Below are 19,246 nucleotides of genomic sequence, written 5' to 3' on the forward strand. Positions count from 1 at the left end.
GGATTTTTTGCAAAAAACTGTTTGCTTCTAAGGCAATAGCTTATCCCCTTAGGTCCTTTGTTTCCACTGCCCTTTTCTGCGTTTACAAACTGACTGTTTATTTCCCCTGAGGTCTCACTATTTAGTTTATGGCTCTGATGGTCTGCTACAGAGTCAATCCGCCCTTCTACCACCCCACGTGTGTTTTCTGATCGATGCATGCAGGCTCGAGGGCTCTGAGTTCTCTTTTTCACCTCTATTATGGAGCTGGGAAGAGGAGCTGGGTTGGGAGACCGCCGAGAGAGAGGGGAAGCTAACGCAGACGCTGATGCTGCTGAGACCGCGGCTCTGCCCTGCCCAACCCGGAAGGAAAATCTCCCCGTTGCTAGGCGATAGCTTCGCCGAGCATAGAGCGCTGCGGTCCAAGCGCTAACGGCAGACTTCGTCACATATGCTGTGGCAGGAGAGGACGGGGGCTTGCTAACAATGGTAGAGAGCAGTACCGTGGCGTTATCGCGCATTTCCGTGTTCAAGACACTCAAAGACGACGAGGTGAGTGAGTTCTGCACTTCTTGCTGGATTTTTTTTTTTTTCCTTTGTTCTCACACACCCGTTCTCTCACCTCGGCTCACCTCGGCTCATCCAACTCCAGCGTTCTTCACCCGAGTAACTGGTGTCGGGAATGGTGACTCCCGCTTTTCATGCTCTCCCGTACACTCTGCCCCCAGGGACCCCCAACGCTGGCTGGAGACGTTTCCACCGGTGATTCGAAAAGAAAGCTCCTCTGATTTCGCCCAGCCGCCTTACGAAGTTTTACGGAGCACACATCGGCGCGATCTTTTCGGTTATCAGCAGCTAAGCAGTTAAGCAATTGTCATGCAGAAATCCTGTATCGTTTCAAATCAAGTCGTACCATAGGACCGGAGCTTCAGGAGCATCCGACCGGACTCCTTAGCCGGCCGCCATCTTCCCCCTAGGTACACTTAGGTACATCTAGAGAGGCATCGTAGGAGTACGCGCACTTTTATCCTGCAATTTATATTCATGTATTTATTCATGCTTATTGCAAGATGGTAGAACTGTACTAACCATTTATAATCACTGTACTGCTGGTTATATATCTCTACTACTGTCTAAAGGTTGTTTCAGCACATCTATTTTACACAAAAATAACAACTGTTCAATAAATCCTTATTGAAACGTCCGACTGTTTATTCTGTGTATCTCTGAGACAAAATAAGTAAGCACGAGTGACTGAGCGAAAAGTAGTACATTGTTTCCATGGTCCTCAGGGATCAGGGTTATTATGTTCTAAGTTTGCCAGAAACAATTCTCTCCCCGATAAGAGGAGTCACTGGTGGCGCTGTGAGCTAGCTAATACAAACATGCTAACATTTCTCGGTGGGGGTGCTCAGAGCCAGTCTGCCACCAAACCCACTGTTTATATTACCTGGAATGCGCAGGTCCTGTATTGGTAATATAGGAACTACACATCTGTTTGACAGTGCGCAAATAGGGAGATTTATTATAGCCTGAGATAGCAGATCCCTACGATGCAACAGCCATATAATTAGCTTAGTAGATTTTGATCATGGCTTCGACATTCTTATTACTTAGTCTTGAAACAAAAAAAAAGAACTGCTGAGATGGATCTACAGCTAATGGTCTTCTGCTAACATATAAACCAGTCCAGTGATTGGAAGAATAAAAAAAACTACCCCTAAATAAGGAAAGGGTTGAATCTGGCAGATAAGTTTCTCCCTGATTTTAAACACTATAGACTTAGTCGATTTAGGATCTGTAATCATGTATGATTTTGTAAAATGAATACTTAACTCCAACTATCCATAAATGCAATAAATTAATATGGCAATTATTTGAAGTCATTGGTATATACAAGGTAAAAACACAAAAAGCTGGAAAACATAGTGGCCCTCACTTTGTAAGCTGAAAAATTGAGTGCTTTCTCTCCCAGGCCCGCAAAGGACCCTCTTTGACTCATGACATTTAATGATCTGCTACTTGTATTTTTATTTTTGCCTTATTAAAATTGAAGTATAAGTACCAAAATGCAACAAACAACCCCCGGCTGGTAGTGGATCTGTGACCAGAGCCAGTTACTAATAGCACATATCTGTCGTATTTGTTGGTCAGCTGGTGTAGACAGCTTTTCGACAGGGCAGTCATTTGTATAACATGTGGTGTAGACAAACGCAAATTGATTTAATCTCAAGCATACGCCTGTAACTATATTCAAAACGATATAAGCACTGAAACTGGTGCAAGCAACCAGCACAAGAGGCAAAGACAATGAAAAAGCCACAAAAATCTTTCACAATGTGGCAAACTCAATCAGAGAGGAACCGCCTACCTCGTCAAAAGGTCACAGACCCCTGGCTATAAGGGAGCTGCGTGACACAAAGCGGTTGTTCTACAGCACCCATATTATCCAAAACTGATACAAACCCCTACATTGCATAGATATACTGCAAATAGCACCTAAAACCGAAACACACCAAAATGCCTCAACCATACTGAATTAAAAGTGCAGTCAGGTCCGAGCTAAGTAACCTCCTTGTTACACTCGCTACTTTTTTGCCAGTCCGAGATTTTTCACAAATAGCAAGTTACAGTCTGGGAAGAGTGGTTTAACTTTTAACATTGCAGGTGATGGCTCAAAAGCAGCATGCAAAACTCTTCCGTCTATAAGAGAACAGGGCTACCTAAGAAAAGAGTCATTTGGCATCCACGCACACGTCCGTCTATAATGCACAAAGACTCCACATCCTCATGTGGCACTATTAAAAGATATAAAAGCTTCCAGCCACTGTATATTCATGTAGGAGTGCCTGGCATGCCGTTTCACGACTTGTCCTAGATGCGAATGCATGGCCAGGAGGTAGCCGCGGGTCTGAGAGGTTGGCCCCAAAATAAATAACAAGCATTTGCAATGCATTAGGACTCCCATTTACGTGAGACCTATTGCATATTGCATCATGGACAATGGGAGGGAGGGTGGGGGCGCAGGCACATACAAGGGGAGTGCCAGCTGGGGAAGAAGGGGGCACATAGGAGTGCTCACAGTCCACCTACGGTGTAACACTGGAAGTAAAGGGGCCAGTAGCCATGGGAGGTGACAAATGACAACATAGCCGTCATAAGAAGAGACTAACAAGCCTCAAAATGAATCAGAAGATAGCATTTACGGAAGACAAAGACACAAGCCAATGGGTGGAGAGTGGGCGGAGCTTCCACGAAGCTTCCACTCCGTACTGAACACTGCATGCCTCGCAAAGAGAGCAGTGCAGCGCGCTGCTGCTATAGGCTCGACCTAAAAAGGAAGTATTGAGGAGAAAAGAAGATACTTTTCCTCATTATGCCTGTGCCTGGGAGGCAGACCATTTAGGTGCATTCCCATGTTTACAATATTTGTAAATCTGGGAATGCACCACAATCCATAGAGGGAGCTATGAGAATGTTCCCACTCCACCTGTGGAACACCTCCCTGCCACAGGGTAATGCAAGGCAGCAAAATGTGCTGCCTTTTGTTACTTTAGATTTACTAAACCATGCAGCGCCACAAAAGGTGGATATTCATGGCTTAGTAAATCCCAGTGAAGGACTTTGCATTGTCTTTGGTGATACAAGGCCAATACAATTCCTTAGTAAGTCGGGGCCCAAGGATCAATGGATAATTGCAGCCAGTAGTTGCAGGTGGGGTCCACCAGGACTCATTTTCAGGGATCAGCACTTATTGTTCCTCATCAGACTTTGACTCAGGGCAAGAGAGAAACTCACAATGGGGGAAAGAAAGACAAAGACAAAGACTAAAAAACAGTGGCAAAAGGAGAAAACAGGGATAAAAAGGACCTGCAAGATGAGGTAAAGAGGCCTGAAGAGTTTGGTGGTGGATTAAAGAGGTGTGAGTGGAATCAAGACTACGCAAATTCGATATTCTGCAAAGCAGTCTTTGATAGTGCTAGCCAGAGGCTTCTGACCAATCTTTATGTATGGATATTGTATAATTCTTTCTTTTTTTCATACTATCCCTCTTTCTCAGTTCCCGGAGGCATATTGTAGAGCAGGCAACTGCAAACCGGAATGACAGACTTCTCACTGAGGACATTGTTTCATGGTTCTCACTTAGGTGAGTTCTGTCCTCACAATTGCTCAGAGAGGCTCTGTCTGGTGCTCTCCCCAAAATGAATAAAAACACATGAAGGTTATTTCACCTGAGGAGGATATAAATACAAGCTAACTCCTGCATATATTGTTCCTTCTCAGGTGTGATGGACCGATTGAGTGTGATTGACTTTGTCACCCAAAAGAAGATTAACTTTTGTGCTTGCAATGCAGAGGGTTTGCGTGCCCTTTTTCTCTTATGCCTCCATGCCACCATACCAACCATGTGGTTTGCTCCAAGTCACAGACACACTATTTTTCAGCAAGATGGAACTGTCTGACTCCTTTTATAATTATCAGTGTTAGAAATGAGGGTCTCTAGTTGGCAGAAGTGGTACCGTTATCCAAATAGGAACCCTTGGTTCTAGTCAGGGTAATGGGGATACACTCCTAAAATAACCCCTGCTCACAGCCTTGGTAGCTTGGTATGAGCCGACAGGCTTATCTCAGAGGCATTGTGTAAAGCATTTGTGAACACATACAGTAACACAGTGAAAACATTGCAAATGGACACCACATCAGTTTAGAAAAATAGTAAATCTTTATCTAAACCAACAAGACCAAATATAATAAAAATCCAACATACAATACTCTTGAAAAATAGTACTTGTGCAAAATAACCTTTAAATTGCAGGAAAATCAACAAAACATAGTTCTTCCGACTCAGTAGCTCCTCTTGGGGCTACTGCAATACTGAATACGACAGAGTCTAACAATTCCAGCTTACTGCGTCGATACGGGCCAGCTAAAGCGTTGACAGACTCAGACACAGTACCTTTCTTGTTGCGACCAACACGTCAGTGAGAGTCGGTCGCGTTGTGAAGCAGAACGTTGGATGTCCCCACGATTCGGTGCAGGCAGTGGCTCGTTGATAGAGTTGGTGAGACTAGGGCTTGTGTTGAAGGGTGAGACAGTGCTCACGGCGGTGCTGGTGGGTCACGCTGCGGTGACGGAGTCGGTCGATGTTCCGGTCATGCAGCGACTGAGTTGGTGACATCCTTGCAGCTTGTAGCAAAGTGTTGCAGAGTGCGGTGCCCACAGGACACGGAATCCTGCGACGGACTCCATGACAAAGTTGGTTACCCTTTTCTTCTGCGGTGACAATCAGAGACGGTGCACAAAGACACAGTGAGGTCTTTGCTGTTCCTGAGACCCCTAGAACAGGGGGCAAGCTCAGTTCAAGCCCATGGAGATCTTTTCTTCATGCAGGGGACAAAGCAAGCAGCAAAGTCCTTTTCTCCTTTCCTTGGCAGCAAGCAGCCACTACAGGCCAACCCCAGACAGCAAACAGCACAGGGGCAGTATTCCTCCTCAGCTTCTCCGGCTCTTCTCCTCGGTAAAGGTTCCTCTTGATTTCCCAGAAGTGATCTAAAAGCCTGGGCCCTCTTTTTATACACAACCATCCTTTGATCTCTGAAGGCAGAGAGTGTCTGTACCCAGCCAAAACCAGTTCTTTCCTCACTGGTGCAGCTTCCTGGCAGGAGGTGGAGACAGCATTGTTGAAGCCTGACCAGGCCCATTCAGGTGAAAGGAAATCTCCTTCCCTACTCTAAATGCAGCCCAGGCCTTTTCAGCCCTGCCCTGGCTCATCAGACTTCTGAAGCCACTGCCCCTCTCCAGCCCCTGTCATCCAAAAGCCAGACATGCAATACACAAACCTAGCAGAGGCACTATGGAATGTTAAGCGAGAAAATACATACTTTCTAAAAGTGGTATTTTCAAACATAGAATGTAAAAATCACCCTCACTAAAAAATGCATTTTCTCATTCTGAGTTCAGGCATACACAACTTTATTTTTCTACCTTGTTCTCAAGGCCAGTTATGTTTATGAGATGTTATAAACAAACTCCCCATTTTGTCCAATGGGAGCAGGTAGCCTTGCAATAGTGAAAAACGGAATTGGCAGTATTTCACTATCAGGACATGCCACACACATCAGTGCATGTCCTACCTTTCACATACAATGCAATCGGCCCACAGGGGTACCTTTGGCCTACCTTAGGGGTGACTAATATGCAGAAAAGTGAAGGTTTAGGGACTGGGAAGTGTGTGCACTTGCCGAGTCGACATGGCAGTCCCAGACCGCACACAGGCTCTGCGATGGCAGGCCAGAGTTACATTTTACAGGCTGCTTCTGTGGCACAAACAGTAATGCAGCCCACTAGCAGCATTTGATTTACAGGCCCTGTGCACACACAGTGCACTATACTAGGGTCTGACAAGTAAATCAAATACGCCAATCATGGAATCACTAATCCATAACAACAATTTACAAAGGGAGCACTTGCACTTTGGCACTGGACAGCAGTGGCAAAGTGCCCAAAGCATCTTAGACCAGCAAAACGGAGCCCACCAGACAGCAAAAACACAGGAGGCCAAGGCAAAAAATGCAGGGGAACCCGTTGCCAATGGTGCCAGGTCTAACAATCATCTAAATGCATACTTGTAGAGATAATCAGTGCCCTGAGCAGAAGTAAGCTCAAGTGAGGTTCCGTAAGTCAGACCCACTCAATCCTGCTGTGGCAGACTATCCTATGCGTGTAAATGAATATTCATTTCCTAGACAAGTCATCTTACCTGTATTGTTTTCTTCTTGGTTAAGACCACAAATTCTATGTTATAGGGCAGAGCATCCATTGCATGGGCATCCTCACTAGGCCTGGGCCAAAATTCCGTTCCGTTCGCGGAAATTGCGATAATTTGGCATTTCCGCGTTCTGCAGAATGCGCGAAAATGTCAAAATTTCCGCATTCCGCAGCTTAGCGATAATTTGTTTCTTGCTCGTGCTGTAAAAAAAATACATTCTTGCGTGCGCGCGATCGCCTTACCTGAATCCCCGCGTTCGCTGACAAGTTTTCCCGACCCGGTCGCGTTCTCCTCAAGATATTGGATTGTTGGTAGCCATTTTGCGCTGTCTCGCAACAGTTCGCGCTCGCATTGTCACGCGATCACGTCATTCTTCTCACGATCATGCACCGCGCGAGTATGAGAAGATTGAGATCTCGAACACGTCATTCTACACTGCGAGTGAGAGGGTGAGGACGCGGGCACGTCTAATCGAACGCGAAAAGGAGAAAGAGACCCCGAACACGTCATATCCAATGCGACAGGGAGCGGGAGAACTCGATCATGTCATTTTCGACACGCCATCGACATCCGGCGGAAGTAATGTGAAGCTCGAGAACTCGAACATGTAAAATTTTCAATTTGGAGAAGAATATCAGCTCTAGCAGCATGAAACCTTCTGCAAATGCTGATTTTGGATGAAAACAACTCCTCAGATTGATATTTGGCTGTCCTTTTTTGTGCAAGGAGTCCTTTTTAGGTCTCGCTCTCGAGACCTATTGTCGCCGAGATGCCTCTCAAGGGAGACAGACCGGGGCACGCGCAGGGATTGGGGTCGGGGTCTGTGGACGCGCTTGCGCAGACGCACACGCGCACACACACAGACACACGCGCGCGCACACACCCCGCCGCTGCTGACCCCCCTCACCGCATCCACGGCTGTCTAACGCGCGCGCGCGCACACACACACACCTCGCCACCGCCGCCGCCCCCCCTGTACAAGCAGCATTGGCAAAGCCAATAGGTCTCGTTTTAACAGCAGCGATGGTAGCACACAGACAGATGCCATGCCGAACTACAGAATAATAATTATTTAGATATTCTCGTCATAAAAACAGCTGTGATGTTAACGTGCCCAATCAATTCAGCTCTTCTTTAATGTACACACTATGTAACACTCTGACACCCTCATAATACGGCTGGCTACATACTCGCAAAGGACGGAGTAACTAACGCAGCCCACTTCTGTCCGCCCCCTCAAGCAGGCAGCGGCACCCTCACTTACCCTCACTCCCGTACTGCTTGCCATTGTTTGCTCCCACCCTGAAGATTTCATACCCTCACCGACATCCCAAAGCGGAGCAATCCCTCAAGAGACGCAAAAACAGCTCCCCACAACTTTCCACCGGCACTCCATGCTTCTTTCCTTGGGTTTGTTTATGTCCTACCTGGCAGGTTCCCGGAAAGCGCGTGACTCCCCCTGGTCACGTGTGACTTTACAGTCCAATTGCAAGACCCCAGTAGCAGGCGTGGGCCAATCACTAGCCGCCTGCTACATGGGCAGCCAATCACAGACAGACTGGGTGAGTGTTGCGCGCACGCCGTGGCGAGTCTTTCGCTCATGGCATCTCTTGCACGCGCTGTTTTCTACAGGGCCGCGGAGTAGGGGTCCGGCTGCATGTCCTGTAACTGGCGCTTAGGCTTCATCCGGAGAACGAGAGGACCATCCCCCGTACGTCCAGCTAGATTCCTCACCGAGGCAGGTTATTTGTGTCTTTCTGCCCTCTGTTCCACTCGTTTTTCCCTCTTGTTTTGTGCCTTTCTGCCCTCTGCTCCTCTCGTTTTTTCTGCCCTCTGTTCCACTCGTTTTTTGTGCCCTTCTGCCCTCTGTGCCACTCGTTTTTCCCTTGTGTTTTGTGCCTTTCTGCCTACTGTTCCTCTCGTTTTTTTGTGCCCCTCGTTTTTTTCCCTTTTGTGCCCCTTTTGCCCTCTGTCCCACTGGTTTCCCCGCCGCTGTGGACCCCTTCCAACACTACATATTCACCAAAGGATTGTGTATGTGTGTGGGTCGGTGTGTGGCTCTTTTGTGCCCTTCTGCCCTCTGTGCCACTCGTTTTTGTGCCTTTCTGCCCTCTGTGCCACTCGTTTTTCTCTCTTTTTTTGTTCCTTTCTGCCCTCTGCTCCTCTCGTTTTTGTGCCCTTCTGCCCTCTGTGTCACTCGTTTTTGTGCCTTTCTGCCCTCTGTGCCACTTGTTTTCCCACTTTTTTTGTGCCTTTCTGTCCTCTGTTCCACTCGTTTTCCCTCTTTTTTTGTTCCTTTCTGCCCTTCTCGTTTTTGTGCCCTTCTGCCCTCTGTTCCACTCGTTTTTTTGTGCCTTTCTGCCCTCTGTTCCACTCGTTTCCCTCTTTTTTTGTGCCTGTCTGCCCTCTGTGCCACTCGTTTTTCCCTCTTTTTTTGTTCCTTTCTGCCCTCTGCTCCTCTCGTTTTTGTGCCCTTCTGCCCTCTGTGCCACTCGTTTTTGTGCCTTTCTGCCCTCTGTTCCACTCGTTTCCCTCTTTTTTTTGTGCCTTTTTGCCCTCTGCTCCTCTCGTTGTTTGTGCCCTCTGTTCCACTCGTTTTTTTGTGCCCTTCTGCCCTCTGTGCCACTCGTTTTTCCTCGTTTTTTGTGCCTTTCTGCCCTCTGTTCCTCTCGTTTTTCTGTGCCCTTCTGCGCCACTCGTTTTTTTCCCTTTTGTGCCCCTTTTGCCCTCTGTCCCACTCGTTTCCCCACCGCTGTGCCCCCTGTGGACCCCTTCCAACACTACATATTCACCAAAGGATTTTGTGTGTGGGGCTCGGTGTGTGTGTGTGTGTGTGTGGGGGGCTCGGTGTGTGTGTGTGTGTGTGTGTGTGTGTAAATGCAATAGGTCTCGCCTTTGCGAGAGCTAAAGCTATTGGCATTGTCAATGACTATGCCATTTATTTATCTGTTTTCAAAACCAACCCATAAATAAAAAAGTTTGTCATTTACAATACCAATAGCTCCAACTTATGCAAAAGGCGAGACCATTGCATTGTAAATGCTTGTTTAAAAAGGTGGGGAGAGGGAGGAAGTGATACAGAATCTCCAACTTCCTGTTCCCGTACAGCAGGCTCCTCCCAGTGATTTGCCCATCTCCTGCTCATTGTGCCTTTGGATTTGGAGCTGGAAAGATCACCCTTTTTGTCTGCTGCATCATTGCAATTAGATTTGAGGATTTTTTTAATAGGATATTTTACAAGTAAGTGGTTGTTGTGTCTGTTTGATTGTGGGCATTGCAATTGTAACTACAATTTATTTTTGATAACTATCATCATTCCTTTTTTTTTAAATGTTGTGGGTAGTAGTAGTAGGCCCGAGCTAGTCATGGGCATGCCCTCATGGGTGTGTGCATGATGAAGCAACTGTTCCTTTGGTGTTTTTTGAATGTATTTCATTTTCAAGCATCATTTAGGGCATGGATGGCATTGGATTGAGTTGGGGAAGTGTGTTTTTTTGGGGTGGGCTTTCTGATGTTGTTGGGCCTGGCCATGTGGCTGGTGGCCATTTTGAAGCCTAGGCCTGCAAGCTTGCCTGGCCTTGTCTGCCAACAGGCCTGCTTTCATCCACTAGGATCAGAGCAGGTAGCCACAGCTTTATTAATCAAGAGTTTTCTGTGTGGTCTGTTGAATTTAGACATCATTTAGGGCATGGATGGTATTGGATTGAGTTGGGGAAGTGTGTTTTTTTGGGGTGGGCTTTCTGATGTTGTTGGGCCTGGCCATGTGGCTGGTGGCCATTTTTAAAGCCTCAAGATTAACAAAGACTCAAGATCAATAAGACTAGAAGTAGTACAAGACGACGACCCAAAGGATTGGACTCAATGGCTAGAGCTACTGGTGAATATGAGTTTTATATTACAACCTTTCACATAAAGAGTGGCACTGGCCAACTGGGCAAGACTAGCTACTACAGTACAAATAGACTGATAGTATTAGTAGTAGTAGTACTGAGAGTCATCATAGCAGAGGCAGGGATAAGATTTTTGAAACCGTACAGATCGAAGGATAATTGTTGGTAAAAAAACAGCATTTGGAAACTGAAACAATAGTTCGTGAAAAATATGGTGCAGTAAAAGTTATGGAATAAGAAATATTATTAAAAACAAGAAGACTTACTGGGGCCAGCAGAGGAGCCCTCATTGGTGTCCTCCTGGTGCTGTTCGGACTGTTGTCCCGCCGAACCCCCACTCCCTGTCTGTCTGCCCCTGGGTGCTGATGAACAGGAAAGATATAAGAAAGAGACAAACATTGATGGATGGTGTCAAACAAATACAATATTTTTCAACAACGTTCAAAAAACACTTATGTAAACAACAATTGCAATAACTAAATTGACCGATCTCATCTGGTCAACAAGTAGTATTGGGGGATTCGCGGATCGGCTACTTAAGTTACTATTTATCAACAGAAATCCTGTCTTCCATTCTGATTCCAGAATACTAAGTTACAACTAAGCCTAAGTATGACGTACCACCCAACCTAGCCCACCTATTCCAGGCATGCCAATTGTACATTAAGTATGTTTCCACCTCTTTTATTCCTCAACAATGCATATGGTCAAATGGAGGACACATGACTACATTTTTTGTATACACCAAATTTTGGGTTGATTGATTGATGCTGATGTTCTGCTAGTGCTAAGCCAATTACCACCACTCATTGAACAAACTAGAAAAGGTTCTAATAAAGACTGCCGTACTAGCAGCACGTCACGTAACTGTGGGGGCATCACGCATACCACTAACAAATTAGAAACTCATACAAAGTACCTAAACCTAAATATCAATCCGCCCCTATCTATTAGTGACAGGACAAAGTAAGGAGTGGACTAGAGTCACTGTAGCATTACGTAACTTAATTTCTCTAAAATAAACTCGGACAGAATCATGCTAAGCGAGTGCAAACGCAAAGTTGCAAACAAGTAAGATTAGTAGTAGCGCAGAAGAGCACCTGTGTCATAAAAAATCACAGAAGACTTTTAAACGTAATTAACCTGGAATGTAAGCAGCAACATTCTAGCTGGTTGGAAGAAAAAAAAGATATTCGCAATATATAACACAGAGCAGAAGAACAGACACAAAGTAGTAATAATTAAATAGGTACTCACCAAGCCCCGGGACCTCCACTCCTAGCAGGTCCAGCAGGTCCTGCTCACGGTCCAGGATGTCGGACCACCGAAGCGTCAGCTGCGCCTGGGTGCGCCGGACCCCAGAGAAGCGCGACACTGCCCGGTGCACCTTCCCCCACCGCTGCCGACGCTCACGGAGGCCGTACCCAGACCCAGGCCTGCCACCTGCTGCCAGGGTTGAGGGGAGGTGGCGCTGCACAAAGAAAATTAGTGCAGCCAACTCCACCTCCCCAAATAAGGCCCGTGCCTGCACCCCTTGTGGGCGCCGCCTTCCGCAAGGAAGGCGGTCGAGGCTCTGGCTGCGGCTCTGGCTGCGGCTCTGGCTGCGGCTCTGGCTGCGACGGCAACCAGCCCTACCCTTAGACATGGTTCTGGGGTAAGAAAAGGTAATACAATTAAAGAAGTAAAGGAAATAAATAATAGCAGGCAATAGAAAGAGAAAAAATAGCTAAAAAACAAAAATGGAGACAAAAACCAAAAATATAGAAGCTGGAAAATAGTAAGAGAAATAATAAATAAGAAAGATAAAAAAAAAGTGGGTTGAAACAAAGGATTGAAAAGATTTGGAGAGGATTGAAAATCAGGCTTCAGAAGCATGCAATAGAGTGAAAAACAAGATGGCCGCGGCCATTGCGACCACGTGCGCAAGTTTGCGCGATATTTTCTCCCCGAGCATGCAAAAAGCAACGCGATCAAGTAAAGGCGTTCGCGAACAGGAAATATCTACCTCGAACAGGCGCGAACATGCATTGCGCGACCCGGAATAGGAAATAAGCATCCCGAGAGGGCGGGACAAGTGAAAACAAGATGGCTGCGCCCGTGAGCAACCGCATGGGTAAGTTGGCGACCCGCGATCACGCAAAAAATACTGCGAACAGGCGGGAAAAAAACTTCCGCGTCTTCGCGATATTTCTGGCGTGTTTGCGGAGATTTTTAGCATTTTCGCGATAATTTGCGAAAGTTAATTTCGCAAATTCCGCCCAACCCTAATCTTCACCCCAATTACCTGTTGAGCATACAGGCATTGGACACCGGAATAATTGGTTAAACACTTCTGGGAGTTTTAGATTTAGGGAAACCCCTGGAGGACCAAAACATGTCCTGTATAACAGTTACTGCTCTCTGGTGACATAAACTAAGCTTCTGAATGTATTTGTGTACATTTTGCAAAACTTAATAAAGAACTACAGTGGAAAGAAATATGGCAGAGTTTCCATTGACCATGACTCATGTTCATCATCAGAAGATTAAGTATATTAGCCTGAACACTGACAACATGACATATCCAAATGAACCCCCCATCAGGAATATTTGATCCTGAGGACACATGGCTTGCTGGCTGCAATCTATACATCCGCTCGCTGCTGGACAGCAGTGTCACCTAGAGTACAATTTCCATGAAAGTGATCCAGTTTGTGAATTAACCACTTAGTTCTGTAATCTTGAAGGAACCAACATTGCAATCACTCCAGGAATCATTGGTTTTGCTGCTCAAATATGAAAGACAAGAGGCATTTGGTAAAATAGGAACAGTTGGTTTAATTAAATGCATTGGCCGGCAAATCAGGCAACAGAATCAGGGTCTGAAGACTGTCTAAAGTACATTGGTTTTTGCCGTCATTTTATACATTTCACAACTTGTAATAAAGCAATTTGTGCATTCTTTTTAGAACACAAATCTGAGCCTAGTCACAGAGCCATAAATCACTTGATAAGAAACGCGGATGAGTCTAGGCCCTGCATTGACACAATGCGGAGCTAGTGGGTACGTGTTCAGATGTCCGACATGGGTAGTGTGTGATCAATGAGTGTAGTGTGTATGTTGTGTTCTGATTTCCTGAGCATCCCTAACTTAGTGCTACATCTGAGTTTATGGTATTTTGGAAGTGTGCACCCCTCTGGCCAAACGTGTTTCCCTCTGGGCTAATATTCTGAGAACATAATGGTGTCGCTGCCGATCTGTGGGAACGATCTGGGTTTTTCTGTTTGTACATCTGTCTGGGGGTTACGTGTCCCCCCCCACCTGTGATCTGTCAATCAGTTGCTCCTGGCTTCGGTTGCAGGGCCTGCCTTACCATATATTTCTGACTCAAAGTTCAGGTGGGAGAGGTCATATTGGGTGAACTCAACAACAGAGATGAGAGTTTGTTATTATACGTACATTTATCATGTTGTATATTGACATCATAGTTATCAATATTAGCATTTTCATTAAATGCATCACTGTCTAAAGAAACCCATCTCAGTGTTATATAAAATGTGTACTTGAAATGGGCATAAAGGAGTTCAAAATAAAATATCTCAGACTGAATTTCACTAGTCTTTTAGAGTGGCATGAGCTATTTAATGCTGACAGATCTTTACATTTGTAATTCTTTTTTAGTGGTTAAGTAGAAAACATTAGTATACAGATTGATTATTACATCTAATGTTTTCTACTGTATTCCCATAATAATGGGTCCCTGTTACCCACATTTTGTTTAGAATCGTATTGGCTTTTGTTCATCCTGCTGAACAGGAGTCTTTCAATGGGAAAAGTGTACTTTGTATCAGACCACTATTATATTATGCATGATTCACCTGTAATTAATGATCTATGACCTTTATGACCTTTGGCACTATCCCTCAATACAGTAACATAATGTCAAGAAACTATTGCCGGTGCACAAAGCTCCCTTGGGTAAATTCTTATATGTACCCAGGACACTGGAGTAACTCATCCACTTGCCCATTGACCCATTACCATGCTAGTCAGCAGTGTTATTAAAGGCCACGGAGTGAAGATGGTGTCATATGCTGATTACACTCAGCTTATCATTATACTAGCCGATGATGATAGGACTGCAGCAAATTTTAAGCATGCCTCGCTGACCTCGCAACAGGGATGCAAGCCGGCTGCCTGAAGTTGAATGCAGAGAAAACCGAGCATCTGGTGGTAAGGAAACAGCCCTCTATCTACTCCTCAGCATGGTGGCTGGCAGATTTGACCCCCCTGTGCCTAAAACCCAAAGTGAAAAATCTAGGCATTTTTGTTTATGCACAGCTATTATTTGAAAGTCAGATCAGGGCTACAGTGGGCTTCTGCTTCGGTTGCTGAGATTAATAAAGAAACTAATGAGGCTAAAACCGGCCGCAGCACAAAAAACAGTTGTGTCGGCTTTGCTGCCAACTCGGCTCGACTACTGTAATGTGCTCTACTTGGGTACTTTCAGAGGCAGGCTGGCAAAGCTGCAAAGAGTACAAAACGGGTCAGCCCAGATGCTTCTAAGGCTACCAAAATGGGCTTCCATAGCCACAGTCTGGCTGAACTCCACTGGCTCCTAGTTAAACTGTGGAAATGTGGATTCTCCTGACCAGTTATGTCCCCTATCTTGGACCCCAACGGTTCTATATGCATGTTACAAGTACATGTATGTTCCCTCCAGTTCCAGTTTCGAAGACGCAAACACATGTGCGTCCACCGTTAACATGTCCTCTGTCAGATCCGCCATGAATGGGCTGGATATTCGATTCCTAAGTATGAAAGGCCACCGACTTTTTATGGCTAAGTTACTCCATTTTTACAGTTCAGGCAAGTAGGCCCGATTCTGTCCTCAAAGCCTTTCCCTGCTCTCTGCCTCTGACAGCATCAGTTTGAGCCTGCATCTGTGACCATGAACTCTGTCTCATTCTCTGCGCGGCCCACGAAGCCTGACATCAGCCTATTCTCTGCCAAGAGCTGTATTTCACCTTCGAATTATCTGCTTCCCCCTCAGCCGATGCATTCCTGCCTAGTAGCTTAAGTAAACATTCCTCCAGTTACCAAGCAAAAGGCCCGGTTTCTCTGCCCTCATGCAAGTAATTCATAGCCCTGTCACCATGGAATATTCCCATCCCCTCGCATTCAGTGTAGACACTTAGACGCTTGTACACACACACACAGTCAGTATAGAATAGATTCTGTCCGAGAGCCCTTCCCTTGTGGATAACACAGTTCTTTAAACATAGGATATTAGATATGATTTGGGATTAGGTTGACATAACCCCAGACTTTTGTCTCCACATGTAGAGCTAAATGTCAAGTCCCTTTCACCCTCTAGTTGCACGTCTATCACACGTCATGCTGCTGCGCGCGCATCTCTGCCAAGTATTTCTGCTGACATTGCGAAATCATCTCCAGGTATCCACCCACACATGACAATTTACCCCTTATCATCAAGTGGACGCCCACATGGACGCCCACCTTCACGCCTACTTACACGCCCACATGCTCTTATCTCATTCTCTCTTGCTCTCTTGCTTACGTACAATTGAGAAATGTATATATACTGTACTCTGTGAATAATGTTTTGAGAATATTGAGAATACTTTTCAGCCCCGTCCAGATCCTTTTTGGTGATGGAGATATTCTCCCTTTGACTCGAGTTATTGGAATAAAGCCCTTTATGTATCTGATACCACAGACTCAGCCTCTTGCTTTATGCATGATCTTATTGTTAATATTTAAAAGTCTGAGAGCGTGATATTTTATTTACCACAGAATGGCGCCCGAACAGTTTAATCTCTTTCCCCACACGCCGGAGATGAAGGTCCTGTTTTGCCCCCTTCCATAGCCGTGATGGACTTCAAGCGTGCACGTCGCGGGTTTTTCCCGCCAACTCCCTCAGGCCACCGAAGGGGACAGACTGCGACAAGGCATCCATACGAGGCGGTGAGGAACGCAGATTGTCTACCCAGAGCCCACCTGCGAGAGAGCTGCGTCTGAGGTATACAGAGGCCCACCAGGTTTTCAAAGTCCCGATGTCCAGAGGGTCCGATGTCCGCAGTCGTCGAGTCCAGTCCATTCTCTGAGGCCTTCCGTTTCAAGGAGCTACTCGGTGAGTACCATCGCCGGGGAGGCGTGTTGACGCGCACATAGGTTGTGCCGGTCAAGACGGATTTGGGTACACAAATCCGGTCTGCACTGTTTAGCAGTGTATATGTACTGTTTAGCAGTATATCAAGTATTCCGAAGTATTCAGTTATTGTCAAGAATTCAGCGTGGTGATTAGTTAGGCAGACTGTCATCATTGTCGGTCGTTGTTAAAATGTTTAATGTTTAATGTTTAAAGTGTTCAAATATTGTGGTATGAATGATTGTTCATTGTTCACTGTTCATTATTGTGTTTTTTTCGTATTAAGTGAGTTCAAGAGTAAGTATCAGATCAGTTGTCAATATGCCGCTCTTCTCGAAGTTAAGACAGATTACTACCAGAAAAGGGGTGCTTGAAGAAGCAGTTCCTATTCCTCCTAGGGACACTACAGGACATTTTATTTTTCACAAGCATGGCTTAGACGCCATATTATTCCTTGATCTATGGGTGGACTACACCAAAGAGTTACCAGAAAGTCAGAGATGGCCCGTAGCTGGGACCTGGGATGCCGAATGTATCATGAAAGTCGAAGAAGAGTTGTGGAAGAGGAAAGCTAGACAGTCACAGAAAGACGCTGTTGAATTATGGCGTAAAGAATAGCATAGACGCACAGAGTAAGCGCTCAGAAAAGAAGAGAAAAGTATGGAGGATTCAGACAAAGCCCGAGAAAACGTGTTAGTTGAGGAAGGTATCTGAGTAAAAGCAGAACAAGTAGATGGACAACGAAACACTCTTATGAAAGAGAAAATGTAGACCAGCTTGGAAGGATGCCATTGAGTTTTTGGCGCAAGGCGTCACATAGAAGGTCAGAGTAAGTGTTTCACGAAGCAGAGAGGAGTGGACTGGAGTCTGGAAAAGCCAAGGATGAGATGTTACAGGAGGAATTTGAGCTGGTAAAATGAGCGCAGGCTGACAGAAAAAGAAATACTGACGTTGCTGGTATTTATCCCGTCCTTTCAGAGGACCTAGCAAGAGTGGCCCCAGTAAAAAGACCAGTTCTAATACATATATTAATTACATAGTAGCCCAAAGGTTCTTGAGCCCCCCACCAAATGAACAGCGCATAGCTGGTGTTTACATGGTCCAACATTTGACTACATTGTCAATAGGAAATTGAGAGGGGTGCAGCTAGAGAAGGAGCAACTCCTGTGATTTGATGACACCCCTAATGTACAAAGTGTTAACGAAAAATAATTAGTGACAAGTTTAGCTTGGAAAAAGAATTGTGGGTATTTCGAATTTGCAAATTTTTCATGAATACAGGTTTGTGTTCTTGATGGTCCAGTGAGCCAATGTGCTGGGTCAAGTCGGTAAGATTATGACCCCCTGAGTGCAAATTGTATGTAAAAATAATTTTTCAATTGAGCGAATTATTGCAGTTTTTATGGAATTGAGTAGTCTTTTTGTCTTTGACAGCTTCAGAGTGAGGAGAAGGTGGGGGCCGTGTAGAGCAGAATGTGATACAGAAATCGGAGACAGATTCTGACCTTGTAGCCAGTGTAGGTGGGGGCCGATGAGAGGAGCAGAACAGGGCACTGCTTAGAAGGCTTCTCTGACATCGCATCTGTGTAATGCCTGCAGCTGGAGAGCCTTGGGGCCAGGAGTAGGAAAAACAAAAAAAAAGATGGCTGGCAGCCCAGGCTCAGGCCGCGCTGAGGGGCTATTTTTAACTTCTCTGATAAGACAGGGCAGCTGAGAAATGTAAGTCGAGAAAGATTCCCTTGTTCTATTCTGTGCAAAACAAGTGCCCCGAGGAAATGTCTATGGAGAAGATTTGTTTTATTTTTTAGCAATTGTTATATTGCTTCTGGTCAGAAAGTGAAATGTTGCTCTTGCTTGGAATTTTAAGGGCTATGTGCCTATATAAAAACGATTTTCAAATTCAGACATTTTTGAATTGTGGCCACAAGCTGCCACCAGTTGCATTGGATAAATGATCCAGTGGTTACGGGTCTGTGAGGAAAGATGTGAGATGCATCTTCGACTAGGACATGAGGGTACATTGTGTACAAGGAAGCATAGCACATTTTTATATAAAAAAAAAAAAAAAAAAAAAAAAAAAAAAAAAAAAAAGAGACAGGTTCGTGTGTTCGTCATTTTTTGATTATTGTTGCTGATCCTGTGTGTCAGACTTGACGCGGTCATCATTGGGATGACCCACTGCCAGATGGGGTTGTATAGGGCAGGTAAATAAGTTATTGATTATAAGCCTGACAAATTAAGCAGGCCAGAATGTTCGCATCTGAGCTGTAGGTACTGTAATTGCGCATCGCTGCTCATTTATATATGTTAGTGTAATTATCTATGCTTTCTGTGCCCGGTATACTGATGGCTTGGCACAATTACTAAATTTCACAGACATGATATTACCATTATCATGCTGTCAAAATAGCAGACAACACGTTATCAGTGTATGTCTAATTGGTGTTGGAGATGAA

The 19,246-nt window shown here is 45.3% G+C and overlaps 1 long non-coding RNA gene across 9 annotated transcripts in view; it reads right to left on the reverse strand.

The window, feature by feature from the left end:
* LOC146822840 (uncharacterized) overlaps window positions 1-19,246 on the reverse strand; it is a 321,116-nt gene that overhangs the window by 190,613 nt on the left and 111,257 nt on the right. Inside the window, exon 2 of one of the 9 annotated variants that reach the window (XR_014962087.1) lies at window positions 10,905-11,000. The exons of the other annotated variants lie outside the window; for them this stretch is intronic. This is a non-coding gene — a long non-coding RNA (uncharacterized LOC146822840). The remainder of the gene's footprint in view (window positions 1-10,904; window positions 11,001-19,246) is intronic. 9 annotated transcript variants of the gene reach the window in all.

The sequence above is a fragment of the Triturus cristatus genome, chromosome 5_2, assembly GCF_964204655.1.
Source record: "Triturus cristatus chromosome 5_2, aTriCri1.1, whole genome shotgun sequence".
Lineage (NCBI taxonomy): Eukaryota > Metazoa > Chordata > Amphibia > Caudata > Salamandridae > Triturus > Triturus cristatus.